Below are 17,705 nucleotides of genomic sequence, written 5' to 3' on the forward strand. Positions count from 1 at the left end.
CAGCCTTCTCAGGGCGTATCCACCAACTCACCTTAACACAAATACTGCTTTATTTTGAAAGGGACCAAGGAAGGTGACAGGAGAACGGAGCTGAATTTACCAGTGCCCTGAGGGTTCCTAAAACTCACATCTATTGTAAAGGCTGCCAACTCTTTCTAAAGGAAGATTGAAATCTTATTCTGCAAAAAAAAAAAATAAAAAAAAAATAAACACTATACCAGCTACATACATCATTTTCTAAACCAAAGACAAATTGTTACATGGCATTGGATCCTGGAACCTGTTCAGCTGTTATACAACAAATGAGTCACATTTACCAGGAAAGCAATATACACTGTAAGTTGAATCACTATGTTGAAATCTTTCAAACCCAAAGAAAGTGTGGGATAGACGTGCCAAGTATATAGTCAGGGGTGACTAAGTTTCTTTGCTTCCTCTCCAATCCGTGGGAGAAGAGAAAATCGACTTGATACATTTGTTATTACTTAGAGCAATGGATCTCCAAATGGTTCTGCTTAGGATCAGTCATCATTTCAGGGGCTCATGGCTTTCATACTGCAGGAATAGTCTGTGATGAATTCCTGTGGAGACGGCTATAAATATGCGGACACGATAGACGCTTTTCTCATGGATGGTTCATAAGGATGGGTATTGTGGTTTGGTCTGGAATTATAAAGTACATTTACTGCTCTCCACAAGATTTAAAGTTACAGTATCTCCCATAAGTGAGTCCACCCCTCACATTATATACAGTATCTCCCATAAGTGAGTCCACCCCTCACATTATATATACAGTATCTCCCATAAGTGAGTCCACCCCTCACATTATATATACAGTATCTCCCATAAGTGAGTCCACCCCTTACATTATATATACAGTATCTCCCATAAGTGAGTGCACCCCTCAGTGCACTGTCCTCTCTAGTGTTATCTACTATACACAGTGCACTATCCTTTATTTTGTTCTCTACAATATACAGTGCACTGTCCTCTATTGTGTTAACCACAACTTAGGTTTAGTACCATCTGATGTTTAGTCCCTCTACAAAGTTATTATTAATATATTGAAGATAATATGGACCAACCCCTCCTTCTTCTATGTGGTACATAACTAATTACAATGACCCCTCCAATATTTCCTCTAGAATACCTCACTATTAACACTTACCCCTGAAATTCTGCCACTAGAGTACCTCACATTGACCTCTCCAATTTAACCCCTAGGATACCCCACTAGAGCATTCATCCCTCCAATACAGCCCCTATCATACTCCACTAGTAACTCTAACCCCTTTAATACTGACCAGAGGGTAATCCACTAGTAGCACTGACCCCTCCAAAACGTCCCCTATGGTATCTCACTAGTAACACTAACCCCTCCAATACTTCTCTTGGGTACCCTGTTAGTAGCACTGACCTGACCCCTCCAATACTGACCCTAGGGTACCCCACTAGTAACATTGATCCCTTCAATACAACCTCTAGGGTATCCAACTAATAACACTTGCCTCTACAATACTGACCCTGAGGTACCCCACTAGTAACACTGATCCCTCCAATACTGACCCTGGGGTATCCCACTAGTAACACTCACCCCTTACATACTGACCATAGGGTTCCCCACTAGTAACTTTAACCTCTCCAATACTTCCCCTAGGGTACTCCTTTAGTAGCACTGACCCCTCCAATACTGACCCTAGGGTACTCCACTAGTAACACTGATCCCTCCAATACTGAACCTAGGGTACCCCACTAGTAACACTGATCCCTCCAATACTGCCCCTAGTGTATCCAGCTAATAACACTTGCCTCTACAATACTGACCCTGGGGTACTCCACTGGCAACACTGATCCCTCAAATACTGACCCTGGGGTACCCCACTAGTAACACTGTTCCCTCCAATACTGACACTATGACCCTAGGGTTCCCCACTAGCAACTTTAACCCCTTCAATACTTCCCTTAGGGTACCCCACTAGTAACACTGATCCCTCCAATACTGCCCCTGGGGTATCCAACTAATAACACTGGCCTCTACAATACCGACCCTGGGGTACCACACTAGTAACTCTGACAGCTCCCATACTAACCCTAGGGTACCCCACTAGTACCACTAACTCAATCTGACTATGTTATTTGGTGCTATTGATTCGGATTTGCTTCATTGCTAGTAAAACATAAACTATATCCCCGATGCTCCTCAGCCGACATTATACAGGATATGCGGTTACGGTAGAGCTGCTCATGTCACTTACAATGCACATGTATGTATGTGTTTGTATACAATAGGAAGCAGTGATACAGAACTCTGCATTTGTGGTTCATTTCACAGCTATGTCAAGTAACCTTGTAGCATGTACTGAAGGCACATGAGTAGAACATCTGTGGTTTGACATTTGTATCTGATGTTCTTTAGCAGGTAGCTTACAAAAAATAAAAAGAGAGATAAGCAGTAAAGCACATTGTGTTTCCATGCCTGTCAGGGCCTGCCGCCTGCACCATACATTTATCTTCAATGAGCTTGCAAATTTCTTTAGGAAACTATTCAATGCACAGCTCTTTTACTTGTAGGGTGAGGTGCGATGAAGGATATAAGGAGTTTAGATCTTTTGTAGTCAGCTATATATATGTATGGCATGGCATTCAGCATACTATTTTAATATGGACATATCTGTGAAACGTAATTGTTCTTATTATATATGTTAGTATTTAGGGTGTACCTTAAATATACTGCACATTGGGATCACACTTTATTACTCTGTTTCCTTACATGATGGTGTCAGGGATCACTATATTTCCCCAAGGTACTTGTGATATGTAGCTACCAGGTTTCAGAAAGTGCACATCTCATCCAGAGAAAACTGGGTTAAATCCAGAAATTCCTGAAGAGTTAAAATCTCCAGTGACACGTAGGTTGCTAGGGACTTTGATAAGTCCTGTTATTGGACTTGGCTTTTTGTGAGATGAAAGGCAAGTTGGTAGTGGGGCCTTTCATTCTCTTCCTTGGCCAGTTTGGATCAAGTCAACTGAGGACAATTATAACTGGGCTTAAAAAAGTTGTAACCAGGTATGCACTAAAAGGCTGTGAGGAAACTGGAACTGTCAGAAGTTTGAATTATGCATTTTGCCTTTAAAGGAGAAGTATTATAAACAAAAACGTATCCCCTAAGTTTTAGATCGTGGGGAGTTTGACCACTGGAACCCCCCCAATCTCCTGTACAGGGCCCTGGCTGTCTCCAGGAATGGAGCGTGTCGACCTCCGCACAAAGTGGCATCCGACAAGCCTCCTCCATATATCTCTATGGGAGAGACGAAGATAATCGAGAGATATATAGAAGGGGTGTTCCTAGAGAGTGCCGGGACTCCGTACATGAGATCGCAGGGGGTGGTCATAGTGGACGGATATGACAAGCCCCCCGCCCACCCCCCTATACTGCATAATTCCTATACTGCAGATAGGGGAAACGTTTTTGTACATGATATATGTCCTTTAAATGACACATCAAGTCTTGTGTGAGTACCACATTGCATGCCTATTGTTGTTGTTTGAGTAACTGCTTGTACCAAGTCATCTGTATCATTAGGGAATAATGTGAGCAGGATTTATTATTCACATTTTTATTCCAGAAGTTAAAGGCTGTCTTTTGTTTTATGCAGAAAAATAAAGACAAAAAATGGTCACTGCCTTTGACTGCTGTTTTGCCGTCATTTTTCCGGCTCTATTAAGCTAATATCCTTCAATGTGTGGAACCCGGGGTGAAGCAAGTAATAAGGTGTCCTGTTTTGAAACTTAACATGGTGCCCCACTCCAACAGGACATGGAAGACTTCTGCTTAACCTGATCTTTGAGAAATCATAAATTTTCTCATTTTTGCCTTCTATTTACCACAGTTTTTACTGCACCTCAGATTGGGGATGGGCTGACTCCTTTCTTAGTTATTGGGCCACATAGCGATGAGTGGCAGGGGCTATATTCAAATTTGTGATATTTCGTGACTGTATGGACGAATATTCGTCCTATGGTATACGCATACCATATATACTCGAGTATTAGCCATTCCAAATATAAGCCGAGGCCCCTAATTTCACCCCAAAAACCAAGGAAAACCTATTGACTCGAGTATAAGCCCAGGGTGGGATATACATCATCCCCCCCGTCATCATTCCCCCCCCCCCCCCCCCGTCATCACCCCGACTCCCACTGTCATCATCCAGGCCCCCCTCATACCCCCCTGTCATCATCCAGACCCCCCTCATACCTCCCTGTCATCATCCAGACCCCCTCATACCCCCTGTCATCATCCAGACCCCCCTCATACCCCCTGTCATCATCCAGACCCCCCCTAATACCCCCCTGTCATCATCCAGACCCCCCTCTCTTGTTCTCTACGCACCGTCCGACTTCCAGTGGGGAGGGTGAGCCAGTCCAGGCCATCCATCTTGACGAGGAGGCCCTCTTCTCCCCTCCGGTCCGGCCCTGGACTAGTGAGGCTGCATTGACGCCGCCGTGTCGGCCCTTCCCTACCAGCCGTCCAACGTCGCTGCAGGGACCGTCCGACTTCCATTGGGGAGGGTGAGCCAATCCAGGCTGTCCATTTTGACCGAGAGGCTCTCTTCTCCACTGCGGGCTGGCCCTGGACTAGTGGCGCTGCGTTGAGGCCACCGCAGAGGCCACCGAGAGGCCCTCTTCTCTGCTGCGGGCTGGCCCTGGACTAGTGGCGCTGCATTGAGGCCACCGCATAGGGATGTCCGTGCGCATGACATCACGGGCGTCCCTACGCGGCGGCATCAATGCAGCGTCACTAGTCCGGGGCCAGCTCACAGCGGAGAAGAGGGCCTCTCAGTCAAGATGGATGGCCTGGACTGGCTCACCCTCCCCAATGGAAGTCGGACGGTCTCTGCAGCGACGTTGGATGGCTGGTAGGGAATGTCACTAGTCCAGAGCCGGCCTGGAGGGGAGAAGAGGGCCTCCTTGTCAAGATGGACGGCCTGGACTGGCTCACCTTCCCCACTGGAAGTCGGACGGTGCGTAGAGAACAAGAGAGGGGGGTCTGGATGATGACAGAGGGGTATTAGGGGGGTCTGGATGATGACAGGGGGTATGAGGGGGTCTGGATGATGACAGGGGGGTATGAGGGGGGTCTGGATGATGACAGGGGGTATGAGGGGGGTCTGGATGGGCGACAATGGATGGCCCGGCCTATCCGCTTGCCACCCCCACCGGTATGCCTGTGATTTTTTTTCCCCCATCACTTGAGTATAAGCCAAGGGGTACTTTTCGGCACGAAAAATTGTGCTGAAAAACTTGGCTTATACTCAAGTATACGATATTCGCTATGTTTGTTCCCTTTTTTTCCCCATGCAAAAATTCGTAATGAAATTCGCATAGTGCGCATGCGTGATTATATCTTTCACCTAAATCAAGGGAGGGGATCAGTGTCTTCTGGAAGTGCCGATATTCGCAAATAATATTGGAGCCTTCTTTGGACCACAAGCTGGAAGCAGGGAAGGATGATCCCTTTTTTTTTTACACAGTACACATCATTGTTGTGATGTGTACTGTGAAGAAAAAAAAAAAAAAAAAAAGAAGATTCATCATTACGAATATATATCGCTATATTCTAAATATTATTGTGAAGTGCCAATATTCGCGGTAAAAATTAGCATTTCGAATATTCGTGCTCAACACTAGTAGTTAACAAAAATTGGCCAAGATTAGTAAAACATGGCTGATTTGTTTAAAAAAAAACAGCACCACACCTTTTTAACTGGCTGTTTGTGGTATTGCAGCTCAGCCTCGATTATTTTAGTGGAGTTGGGCTGAAAATAAACATATAACCTATGGGCAGGAGTGATGCTTTTTCTTAGAAGAAAGCAGCCATGTTTTTCGAACCCCCTATAGATCAGTGGTCTTCAAACTGTGGACCACCAGATATTGCAAAACTACAACTTCCTGCATGCCCGGACAGCCATTGGCTGTCCGGGCATACAGGAAGTTGTAGTTTTGATAAATCTGGGGGTCCACAGTTTGAAGACCACCGCTGTAGACAATTCAATAGGTTTTAAAGGGGTTATGGTCTTCAAACTGTGGACCACCAGATATTGCAAAACTACAACTTCCTGCATGCCCGGACAGCCATTGGCTGTCCGGGCATACAGGAAGTTGTAGTTTTGATAAATCTGGGGGTCCACAGTTTGAAGACCACCGCTGTAGACAATTCAATAGGTTTTAAAGGGGTTATCCAGGAAAAAACTTTTTTTTATATATCAACTGGCTCCAGAAAGTTAAACAGATTTGTAAATGACTTCTATTAAAACATCTTAATCCTTTCAGTACTTATGAGCTGATGAATTTGAGTTGTTCTTTTCTGTCTAAGTGCTCTCTGAGCACTTAGACAGATAACCGCCCAGTTTAGAAGCAAATCCCCATAGCAAACCTCTTCTACTCTGTGCAGTTCCTGAGACAAGCAGAGATGTCAGCAGAGAGCACTGTTGCCAGACAGAAAACAACAACTCAACTTCAGCAGATGATCATTATTGAAAGGATTAAGATTTTTTAATAGAAGTAATTTACAAATCTGTTTAACTTTCTGGAGCCAGTTGATGTTAAAAAAAATAATAATTTTTTCCTGGAATACACCTTTAAGTACATAGGTGTAATCAGAAGCTCCTGACAGGGGACCCCACCTACCATGTGCCTTGAGGTCTTCTTATGTGGCTTCTGGACCACCTAGGGTACTAAAGTGGGCTCATTGAGGCTACTGCTCCTGCAACCCCTGTAGCTATGCCCGTGATTAAGCAAGCCTTCTGGTACGTTCTTGGCCTATGATAAGAAACCAGAGAAGGAGAACTACATAACAGCAAGAAGTGACATGATAGTGCAAGGACGGATGGTCTCTTTTTTATTATTGTAGTTACAAGACCTGTAATCCTATAAAGTATAGTAAGAAGGATGGACAGTCTCCAGGTGTACATGGACTGCAGGTACTGCGGAGTGAAGGCCCCCATACACGTTACAAGTGTCAGTCGAACCTGATGGCCATCTAATGCAGTGGTCCCCAACCCAGTCCTCAAGGCCCACCAACATTCCGGGTTGGTGAAAAATTAAAATGTTAGATCGATGGATTGTTAGTGGACCTTGAGGACTGGGTTGGAGACTTCTAATACTAGAGGAAAACCTCATACTAGAGGAAAAAATTCCTTCCTGACTCCAAATATGGCATCAGAAGAAATCTCTGGGTCAACCTTCCGTCCCTATAGATCTAGAATCCATAACCTGTAATGTTATTATTCTCCAAAAATGCATCCAAACCCCTTTTAAATTCTTTTACAAAGTTCCCCATGACAACCTCTTCAGGCAGAGAATTCCACTGCTGCTCTTACAGTAAAGAATCCCCGTCTGGGCTGGTGTAGAAACCTTCTTTCCTCTAGACGTAGAGGATGCCCCCTTGTTATAGATACAGTCCTGGGTATGAATAGATCATGGGAGAGATCTCTGTACAGTCCCCTGATATATTTATACATAGTTATTAGGTCTCCACTAAGCCTTCTTTTTTCTAAACTAAATAACCCTAATTCTGATAATCTTTCTGGGTACTGTAGTCCTCCCCTTCCCCGTATTACTCTAGTTGCCCATCTTTGAACCCTCTCCAGCTCCACTATATCTTTCTTGTACACTGGTGCCCAGTACTGTACACAATATTTCATGTGTGGTCTGACTAGTGATTTGTACCGTTGTAGAAATATTTCCTTGTCGTGGCCATCAATGCCCCTATTGATGCACCCCATAATTTTATTTTCCTTGGCAGCTGCTGCCCGACACTGGTCACTACAGCTAAATTTACTGTTAACTAAGACTCCCAAGTCCTTTTCCACGTCAGTCGTCCCAAGTGTGCTCCCATTTAATGCATAATCCCAGCCCGTTTTTCTTCCCCATGTGCATTACCTAACATTTATCAGTGTTGAACCTCATCTGCCACTTCTCAGCCCAAACCTCCAACCTATCCAGATCCATTTGTAACAGTGCACTGTCCTCTACTGTGTTTTCTGCTTTACAAAGTTTAGTATCATTTTCAAAGATTGCTACTTTACTATTCAACCCCTCTACAAGGTCATTAATAAATATATTATATAGAACAGGACCCAAGACTGATCCCTGTGGTATCCCACTAGTAACAGTCACCAAATCAGAATAAGTACCATTAATAACCACCCTGTGTTTCCTATCACTAAGCCAGTTACTTACCCACTTACACACATTCTCCCTCAGCCCAATCCTTCTCATTTCATGCACCAACCTTTTGTGTGGCACAGTATCAAATGCTTTGGAAAAATCCAGATATACGACATCCAGCGATTGCTCCTGGTCCAGTCTAGAGCTCACCTATTCATAAAAGCTGATCAGGTTAGTTTGACAGGACAATTCCCTCATAAAGCCAAGCTGATATAGTGTCATACATTTCTTTTTATCAAGATATTCCAAAATAGCATCCCTTAGAAAACCCTCAAACAATTTACATACAACAGAGGTTAAACTAACAGGCCTATAATTCCCGGGGTCACCTTTTGACCCCTTTTTAAATATTGTCACCTCATTTGCCATGCGCCAGTCCTGGGGAACAGTCTCTGTCTCTGAATATTAAAAATAGGGGCCTGTCTATTACATTACTTAATTCCTTTAGAACACGGGGGTGAATGCCATCTGGGCCTGGTGATTTGTCTATTTAGATTTTTTTTGTAGATGGCACTGTACTTCTTCCTGGGTTAGACAGGTGACCTGTACTTCTTCTTTGGTTAGACAGGTGACCTGTACTGGGGAGTTTACCTTATCTCGCTGTATTTCACCTGGCATTTCATTTTCCTCAGTGAATACAGGGGAGAAGAATATGTTTAATATATTTGCTTTTTCCTTATCCCCGTTTATAATTTTTTCTTTATCGTTTTTTAAAAGGCCTACACTTTCATTTTTAACCTTTATACTATTTATATAGTAGAACATTTTGGTGTTAGCTTTACTCTCTTTGGCAATGAGTCTTTCTGTCTCTAATTTTGCAGCTTTTATCTGTTTTTTACATGTTTACATTTTTTCTCTATAGCCTTTTAATGCTTCTTCACTGTAGTTTTAATGCTTTATATTTCTCGTTTTTCTCATTGCCATCTTAACATTTTTATTCATCCATATTGGTTTTCTTTTATTTCTGACCATTTTATTCCCATAAGGTATATACATCCTACAGTGAGAATTTAAAATATTCTTAAAAGTCTTCCATTTAGTGTCAGTATTCTTGTTTTTGGGGACATTATCTCAATTTATATTGTTAAGGGCTTCTCTGAGTTGATCAAACTTTGCCTTCCTAAAGTTTATTGTTTTTGTGTCCCCCCGAGAGATTCCCTTATTGAAGAACATTGTCAGGATTCGGCAGGCTGGAGGTGGATCCTCTGTGTCAGAGAGGGATTGGCGTGGACCGTGCCGGTGGACCGGTTCTAAGTTGCTACTGGTTTTCACCAGAGCCCGCCGCAAAGCGGGATGGTCTTGCAGCGGCGGTAGCAACCAGGTCGTATCCACCGGCAACGGCTCAACCTCTCTGACTGCTGAGATAAGCGCGGTACAAGTGATTAGGCAAGAGCAAGGTCAGACGTAGCAGAAGGTCAGGGCAGGCAGCAAGGATCGTAGTCAGGGGCAACGGCAAGAGGTCTGGAACACTGGCTTGGGATACACAAGGAACGCTTTCACTGGCACAATGGCAACAAGATCCGGCAAGGAAGTGAAGGCGAAGTGAGGTGATATAGGGAAGTGCACAGGTGAACACACTAATTAAAACCATGCGCCAATCAGTGGCGCACTGGCCCTTTAAATCGCAGAGAGCCGGCGCGCGCGCCCTAGGGAGCGGGGCCGCGCACGCCGGGACAGCACAGACGGGGAACGACTCTGGTAAGCGGGTCGGGATGCGCACCGCGAGCGAGCACGTCCCGCATCGCGAATCGCATCCCGGCTAGGGACATTATCGCAGCGTTCCCGGTCAGCGGGTCTGACCGGGGCGCTGCGAACAGGAGAACGCTGCGAGCGCTCCGGGGAGGAGCGGGGACCCGGAGCGCTCGGCGTAACAGTACCCCCCCTTGGGTCTCCCCCTCTTTTTTGAACCTGAAAATTTGAGAATAAGGCCCTTGTCGAGAATGTTATCCTCGGGTTCCCATGACCTCTCCTCAGGGCCGCAATTCACCCACTCTGCAAGAATTTTTTTTTTACCTCTGACCTCTGACCGTCTTGGATGCGAGAATTTCTTTAACCGAGAAGACATCTGAGGACCCGGAGACAGGAGTAGGAGAAACAACCTTGGGAGAGAAGCGGTTAAGGATAAGCGGTTTAAGGAGAGAGACATGAAAAGCATTGGGAATACGGAGAGAAGGGGGAAGAAGGAGTTTGTAGGAGACAGGGTTGATTTGGCATTTGATTTTAAAAGGTCCAAGATAACGTGGTTCCAGTTTATAACTGGGGACACGGAAGCGGATATACTTGGCAGAGAGACACACTTTGTCTCCAGGAGCAAAGACAGGAGGAGTTCTTCTTTTTTTGTCGGCATGTTTCTTCATCCGGGATAAGGCCTGTATGAGGGATTTTTGAGTCTCTTTCCAGATGGTGGAGAAGTCCCGGGTAACCTCATCAACAGCGGGCAAACCAGAAGGCGTGGGAGTGGGGAGGGGGGGAAGAGGGTGACGGCTGTACACCACAAAGAACGGGAATTTAGCGGAAGACTCAGAGACTTTGAAATTGTACGAGAATTCGGCCCATGGTAGAAGATCGGCCCAATCATCCTGGCGGGAGGAAACAAAATGTCGCAAATAGTCACCAAGAACCTGGTTAACTCTCTCCACTTGCCCATTGAATTGGGGATGATAGGAAAACGAGAAGTTTAATTTGATTTTAAGCTGATTACAGAGGGCCCTCCAGAATTTCGACACAAATTGAACGCCTCTATCCCAGACGATATGTGTGGGAAGCCCGTGAAGGCGAAAAATGTGCACAAAAAAGTTGTTTCGCCAACTGTGGTGCAGAAGGAAGACCTGGAAGTGGAATAAAATGTGCCATCTTGGAGAAACGATCAACAACCACCCAAATGACTGTGTTGCCATGGGATAAAGGCAGGTCTGTTATAAAGTCCATAGCAATTTGAGACCATGGTAGCTCAGGAACAGGCAGAGGATGAAGGAGGCCGGCAGGCTTCTGACGAGGAGTTTTGTCCCGGGCACAGACTGTACAAGCCCGAACAAAATCAGTAACATCTGCTTCCAGAGTAGGCCACCAATAAAAACGAGAGATGAGCTGGATGGACTTTTTGACGCCAGCATGGCCGGCGAGATGTGAGGAGTGTCCCCACCTGAGGATCCTGAGGCGCTGGCGTGGAGGGACGAAGGTCTTTCCAGGAGGAGTTTGTCTGATGGAAGCTGGGGAAGTGGAGATCAGACACTCAGGAGGAATAATGTGTTGCAGGGAGGCTTCCATTTCAGAGGCATCCGAGGAGCGAGAGAGGGCGTCAGCCCTGATGTTCTTGTCAGCAGGGCGAAAATGAATCTCAAAGTTAAAACGGGCAAAAAACAACGACCACCTAGCCTGGCGTGGGTTCAGCCGTTGGGCAGACTGAAGATAAGAGAGATTCTTGTGATCAGTGTATATAATAATTGGGTATTTGGACCCCTCCAGCAGGTGCCTCCATTCCTCGAGGGCCAGTTTTATGGCCAGTAGTTCTCGATCACCAATGGAGTAATTTTTCTCCGCCAGAGAGAAGGTCCTAGAAAAGAAGCCACAAATAACGTTATGTCCAGAAGAGTTTTTTTGTAGGAGTACAGCTCCGGCTCCCACCGAGGAGGCGTCTACCTCTAGTGAGAAGGGTTTAGATGGATCAGGTCTGGAGAGTACGGGAGCAGAAGAAAAGGCAGTTTTGAGACGGTTGAACGCCTTGTCCGCTTGAGGAGGCCAGGACTTAGGGTTGGCGTTTTTCTTGGTTAGGGCCACAATTGGGGCCACAATGGTGGAAAAATGTGGAATAAATTGTCTGTAGTAATTGGCAAACCCCAAGAAACGTTGGATAGCTCGGAGTCCGGAGGGGCGTGGCCAATCCAACACGGCCGACAGTTTGTCCGGGTCCATTTGAAGTCCCTGGCCAGAGACTAAATATCCTAGGAAGGGAAGAGATTGGCATTCAAAGAGACATTTCTCCATCTTGGCATATAACTGATTGTCCCGGAGTCTCTGAAGAACCAGGCGGACATGACAGCGGTGTTCTTCGAGGTTAGAAGAGAAAATCAAAATGTCGTCCAAGTAGACCACAACACAGGTATATAATGAATCACGAAAAATTTCATTTACAAAGTCCTGGAAGACGGCAGGGGCGTTGCAAAGCCCAAAGGGCATAACCAGATATTCAAAGTGTCCGTCTCTGGTGTTAAATGCGGTCTTCCACTCGTCCCCTTCCCTGATGCGGATGAGATTATATGCACCTCTTAAATCCAATTTGGTAAAGATGTTGGCGCCACGTAGGCGGTCAAAGAGTTCCGAGATAAGAGGCAGGGGATAGCGGTTTTTTATAGTGATTTTATTAAGACCGCGGTAATCAATGCATGGTCGTAAGGAACCGTCTTTTTTGGAGACAAAGAAGAACCCTGCTCCGGCAGGGGAGCAAGACTTGCGGATAAATCCCCTTTTTAAATTTTCTTGGATGTACTCCGTCATGGCTTGTGTTTCAGGAGCAGACCGGGGATAGATTCTGCCCCGGGGTGGAGTAGCACCAGGGAGGAGATCAATAGGACAGTCATAAGGCCTGTGAGGAGGCAAAGTCTCTGCTTGTTTTTTGCAAAAAACATCGACATAGTCCAGATAGGCCTTGGGGAGACCTGGTATCGGAGGAGCCATAGGGTTTTGACTGGCAGGACTGGGAGCAGACATAAGGCTTTTTTTGTAGCAAGAAGTACCCCAGTTCTTGATTTCCCCGGTGGTCCAGTCAAGGGTAGGGGAATGGCGTTGAAGCCAAGGTAGTCCGAGAAGAATTTCAGAAGTGCAGTTAGAAAGTACCAGAAATTCAATCTTTTCGTGATGGGGTCCAATGCACATTAACAGGGGTTCTGTGCGGTAACGCACAGTACAGTCCAATCTTTCCCCATTAACTGAGGCGATGTAGAGAGGTCTGGCGAGACTGGTCACTGGGATGTTGAACCTGTTAACGAAAGAGGCCAAAATAAAATTTCCTGCAGATCCAGAATCCAAGAAGGCCACAGCTAAGAAGGAGGAGTTAGAAGAAGAAATCCGCACAGGCACAGTAAGACGTGGAGAAGCAGAGTTCACACCTAGGGCTGTCTCACCTTTGTGCGGAATCGGAGTGCGTCTTTCCTGACGTGGAGGATGGATAGGACAATCCTTCAAGAAGTGTTCGGTACTGGCACAGTACAGGCATAGGTTCTCATTGCGGCAGCGTGTCCTCTCTTGTGGTGTCAGGCGAGACCGGTCTACTTGCATAGCCTCCACGGCGGAAGGCACAGGAACAGATTGCAGCGGACCAGAGAAGAGAGGAGCCGGGGAGAGAAACTGCCTAGTGCGAACAAAGTCCATATCCTGGCGGAGCTCTTGGCGTCTTTCGGAAAAACGCATGTCAATGCGGGTGGCCAAATGAATAAGTTCATGCAGGTTGGCAGGGATTTCTCGTGCGGCCAGCACATCTTTGATGTTACTGGATAGGCCTTTTTTGAAGGTCACGCAGAGGGCCTCGTTATTCCAAGATAATTCGGAGGCGAGAGTACGGAATTGGATGGCGTACTTGCCTACTGAAGAATTACCCTGGACCAGGTTCAGCAGGGCAGTCTCGGCAGAAGAGGCTCGGGCTGGTTCCTCGAAGACACTTCGAATCTCCGCGAAGAAAGAGTGTACGGAGGCAGTGACAGGATCATTGCGGTCCCAGAGCGGTGTGGCCCATGACAGGGCCTTCCCAGACAGGAGACTAACCACGAAAGCCACCTTTGACCGTTCAGTTGGGAATTGGTCCGACATCATCTCCAAATGCAGGGAACATTGCGAGAGAAAACCACGGCAAAGTCTAGTGTCCCCATCAAACTTGTCCGGCAATGATAAACGGAGGCTGGATGCGGCCACTCGCTGCGGAGGAGGTGCAGGAGCTGGCGGAGGAGATGGTTGCTGAAGCTGTGGTAGAAGCTGCTGTAGCATAACAGTCAGTTGAGACAGCTGATGGCCTTGTTGCGCTATCTGTTGCGACTGCTGGGCGACCACCATGGTAAGGTCAGCGACAACTGGCAGCGGGACCTCAGCGGGATCCATGGCCGGATCTACTGTCAGGATTCGGCAGGCTGGAGGTGGATCCTCTGTGTCAGAGAAGGATTGGCGTGGACCGTGCCGGCGGACCGGTTCTAAGTTGCTACTGGTTTTCACCAGAGCCCGCCGCAAAGCGGGATGGTCTTGCAGCGACGGTAGCAACCAGGTCGTATCCACCGGCAACGGCTCAACCTCTCTGACTGCTGAGATAAGCGCGGTACAAGGGATTAGGCAAGAGCAAGGTCGGACGTAGCAGAAGGTCAGGGCAGGCAGCAAGGATCGTAGTCAGGGGCAACGGCAAGAGGTGTGGAACACTGGCTTGGGATACACAAGGAACGCTTTCACTGGCACAATGGCAACAAGATCCGGCAAGGAAGTGAAGGCGAAGTGAGGTAATATAGGGAAGTGCACAGGTGAACACACTAATTAAAACCATACGCCAATCAGTGGCGCACTGGCCCTTTAAATCGTAGAGAGCCGACGCGTGCGCGCCCTAGGGAGCGGGGCCGCGCGCGCCGGGACAGCACAGACGGGGAACGAGTCTGGTAAGCGGGTCGGGATGCGCACCGCGAGCGGGCGCGTCCCGCATCGCGAATCACATCCCGGCTAGGGACATTATCGCAGCGTTCCCGGTCAGCAGGTCTTACCGGGGCGCTGCGAACAGGAGAACGCTACGAGCGCTCCGGGGAGGAGCGGGGACCCGGAGCGCTCGGCGTAACAAACATGCTATAATGTATTATATTATGATCACTATTTCCTAGGTGTACTTCTACCTGTACATTAGTTACTCTGTCAGGTCTGTTGGTTAATATTAAGTCTAGTAGGGCGCCCCCTCTGGTCGGGCCCTGCACCATTTGGGACAGATAATTGTCTTTAGCTATAGTCAGAAACCTGTTTCCTTTATGAGATTCACATGTCTCAGTCTCCCAGTTTATATCAGATTATTGTCACATCATTCAGATTTGCTGCCTTGTTTATTTGCCTCAGTAATTGATCTTCTGCCTCTTCCATTATGTTTGGTGGCTTATAGCAAATCAGAATATTTTTTTTTTATCTCCATATATTTCTACCCATAATGACTCCACATTATCATTACCCTCCCATATATCCTCCCGCAGTGCGGCCTTCAGACTGGACTTTACATAAAGACAAACTCCTCCCCCTTTCCGTTTTGTCCGATCCTTCCTGAATAGACTAAAACCCTGTATGTTGTAACCACTATGTCATAATTTTCCTCAGACATCAACCACTCCAGTTCTTCTGATTTATTGGACAGACTTTTGGCATAGTCAACATGCAATTCAAAGGTGTATGTTTTTTCTTCCTATGAAGCCTGTGCCTATTAACTATTCTAACTCCTCCCTCCGCTCCACTCCCAGGTACATTAATAAGTCCCACCTCTCTATCTACCCTATCTTCCCCCTCTATGTTGTAGGTTCCCTCCCCCCCCAGTCCCTAGTTTAAACACTCCTCCACCCTTCTAGCCATCTTCTCCCCAAGCACAGCTGCACCCTCCCCATTAAGGAGCCGGTATCCAACAACAGAGTCGGCCCAGTTCTCCATGAACCCAACCCCCTCCTTCCTACACCAGCTTCTGAGCCACTTGTTTACCTCCCTGATCTCCTGCTGCCTCTCTGGTGTGGCTCGTGGTACAAGTAATATTACCTTGGAGGTCCTTCTCCAGCCCCACCCAGCAACCTGTCAACCCGATCCGTGATGTGCCAAACTCGAGCGCAAGGAAGACAACACACTGTTTGGTGATCCCTGTCTTTGTGACAGATCTCCCTGTCTGTCCAAAACTAATAATTGAGTCCCCCATTATCAGTACCTGTCTGGTCTGACCTGCACTCCTCCTTACTGGAGCAGACACCACCCTGGTGGTCAGAGGCAGAGTCCTGCTGCAGTACTGCTAGCTCTGAAATGGCATCCACCTCATCTGCCACCCAGGCAAACTTGTTGGGGTGTGCTAGATCAGGATTAGCCTCCCTGACACTTTTCCCTCTACCCCGTTTTCTAATTGTAACCCAGTTAGCTGCCTGACTGTCCTGCACCTCTGTCCCACTATCCTCCCCCACCTTTACCTCATGCTGGGTGGTCCAACAATCAAGTGTGATCTAAACTTTTGACATGTTTGGATGACATGTCAAAACTTTTTATTAAAGAGTACCTGTCATCAAACCATATTTTCTAAACAAACTGAGATTATATTCCCTAACTAACTAACTCTGTATCATACCTTTCCCCTTGCTTACATTGTGTGAGCTCCCGGCAGGAGAAAGTGGGTGTTCCCCAGCAGGCGTGACGTCACTGAAGCCTGCGAGAGCTGTGCCTCACCATGTCCCGCACGTACTTCCTGAGAATGGTCTCCTGCCAGGCCGGGAGGAGACCAAACTAACTGTTTGACTTGTGGCAGGGTACAGAACAGAGCCACCTAGTGGCCGTTTTTTCAATCGCATTAAAAACATATAAAGTAAATAGCAAAGTGTCTTATAATTACTAAAGGAACACTATATTAAAAGTTTAGTTTGGTGACTGGTACTCTAATGACAGTCATGCTTTAAAATATTTGCACCAGCTAAGCACCTGTAGATGTGTCTTGACTGAAGAGGAAACTAACATTTCTATGAGTAAAGTCCATAAATAACCAAAATTAGCCCAGTGAGATGAATATCGACCAATTGTGCCTTTCACATCAAATATGATAATGCAAGATAGTCTGGAAATGACCTTCATTTGAGCCTTTCTCCTTACTGTAGAGGGTTAGAAACAGACAAGTGACCTGCTCTCCATCTCCATCTAGGGTCGTCCTTATAATTTTCAGCAAATACATATTATATAGTGACAAAGCAGCTCAGAATTTGTTTATTACATTTTTGGGTGATTATTTTTTTGTTTATTTATTTATTATCAGATTCACTTTGTATTTAAAGTTGTATGGACACGAGAACAGACAATAACCAAAAACATCTTTGTTCACTACATAATTGTATCTCAAGGCCTTTTCAGGATGAAGGGTAAGCAGAACAGTAGGATAGGCGGATGCCTACGGTGGCAAAAATATTGCCATGAATGACAGCTATCATGCTGAATGCCAGGGCCCAAGGGGGGGGGGGGGTGCATTGTCTTACCCATGCCTTGGGCACCAAGAGAACTTGTCCCCCCCCCCCCCCCCGATATTACACTATTACACACATATTGAGGATCTTTCTCATCTAGTTCTTGGACACAGATATGTATGCTGTACTTACTCATGATAGCCTGGAGCTATCCCCAAGTCCAGCCCTACTGCTCTAACCAGAAATATTCATAGAAGCCTTCTGAGAAGAAAACATCTCATACACAGAAAATGCCCTGGGGCGCACTAAAGAATCTCAACATTGCCAAGCGTAAT

The sequence above is a fragment of the Hyla sarda genome, chromosome 3, assembly GCF_029499605.1.
Source record: "Hyla sarda isolate aHylSar1 chromosome 3, aHylSar1.hap1, whole genome shotgun sequence".
NCBI classification, from domain to species: Eukaryota; Metazoa; Chordata; class Amphibia; order Anura; family Hylidae; genus Hyla; species Hyla sarda.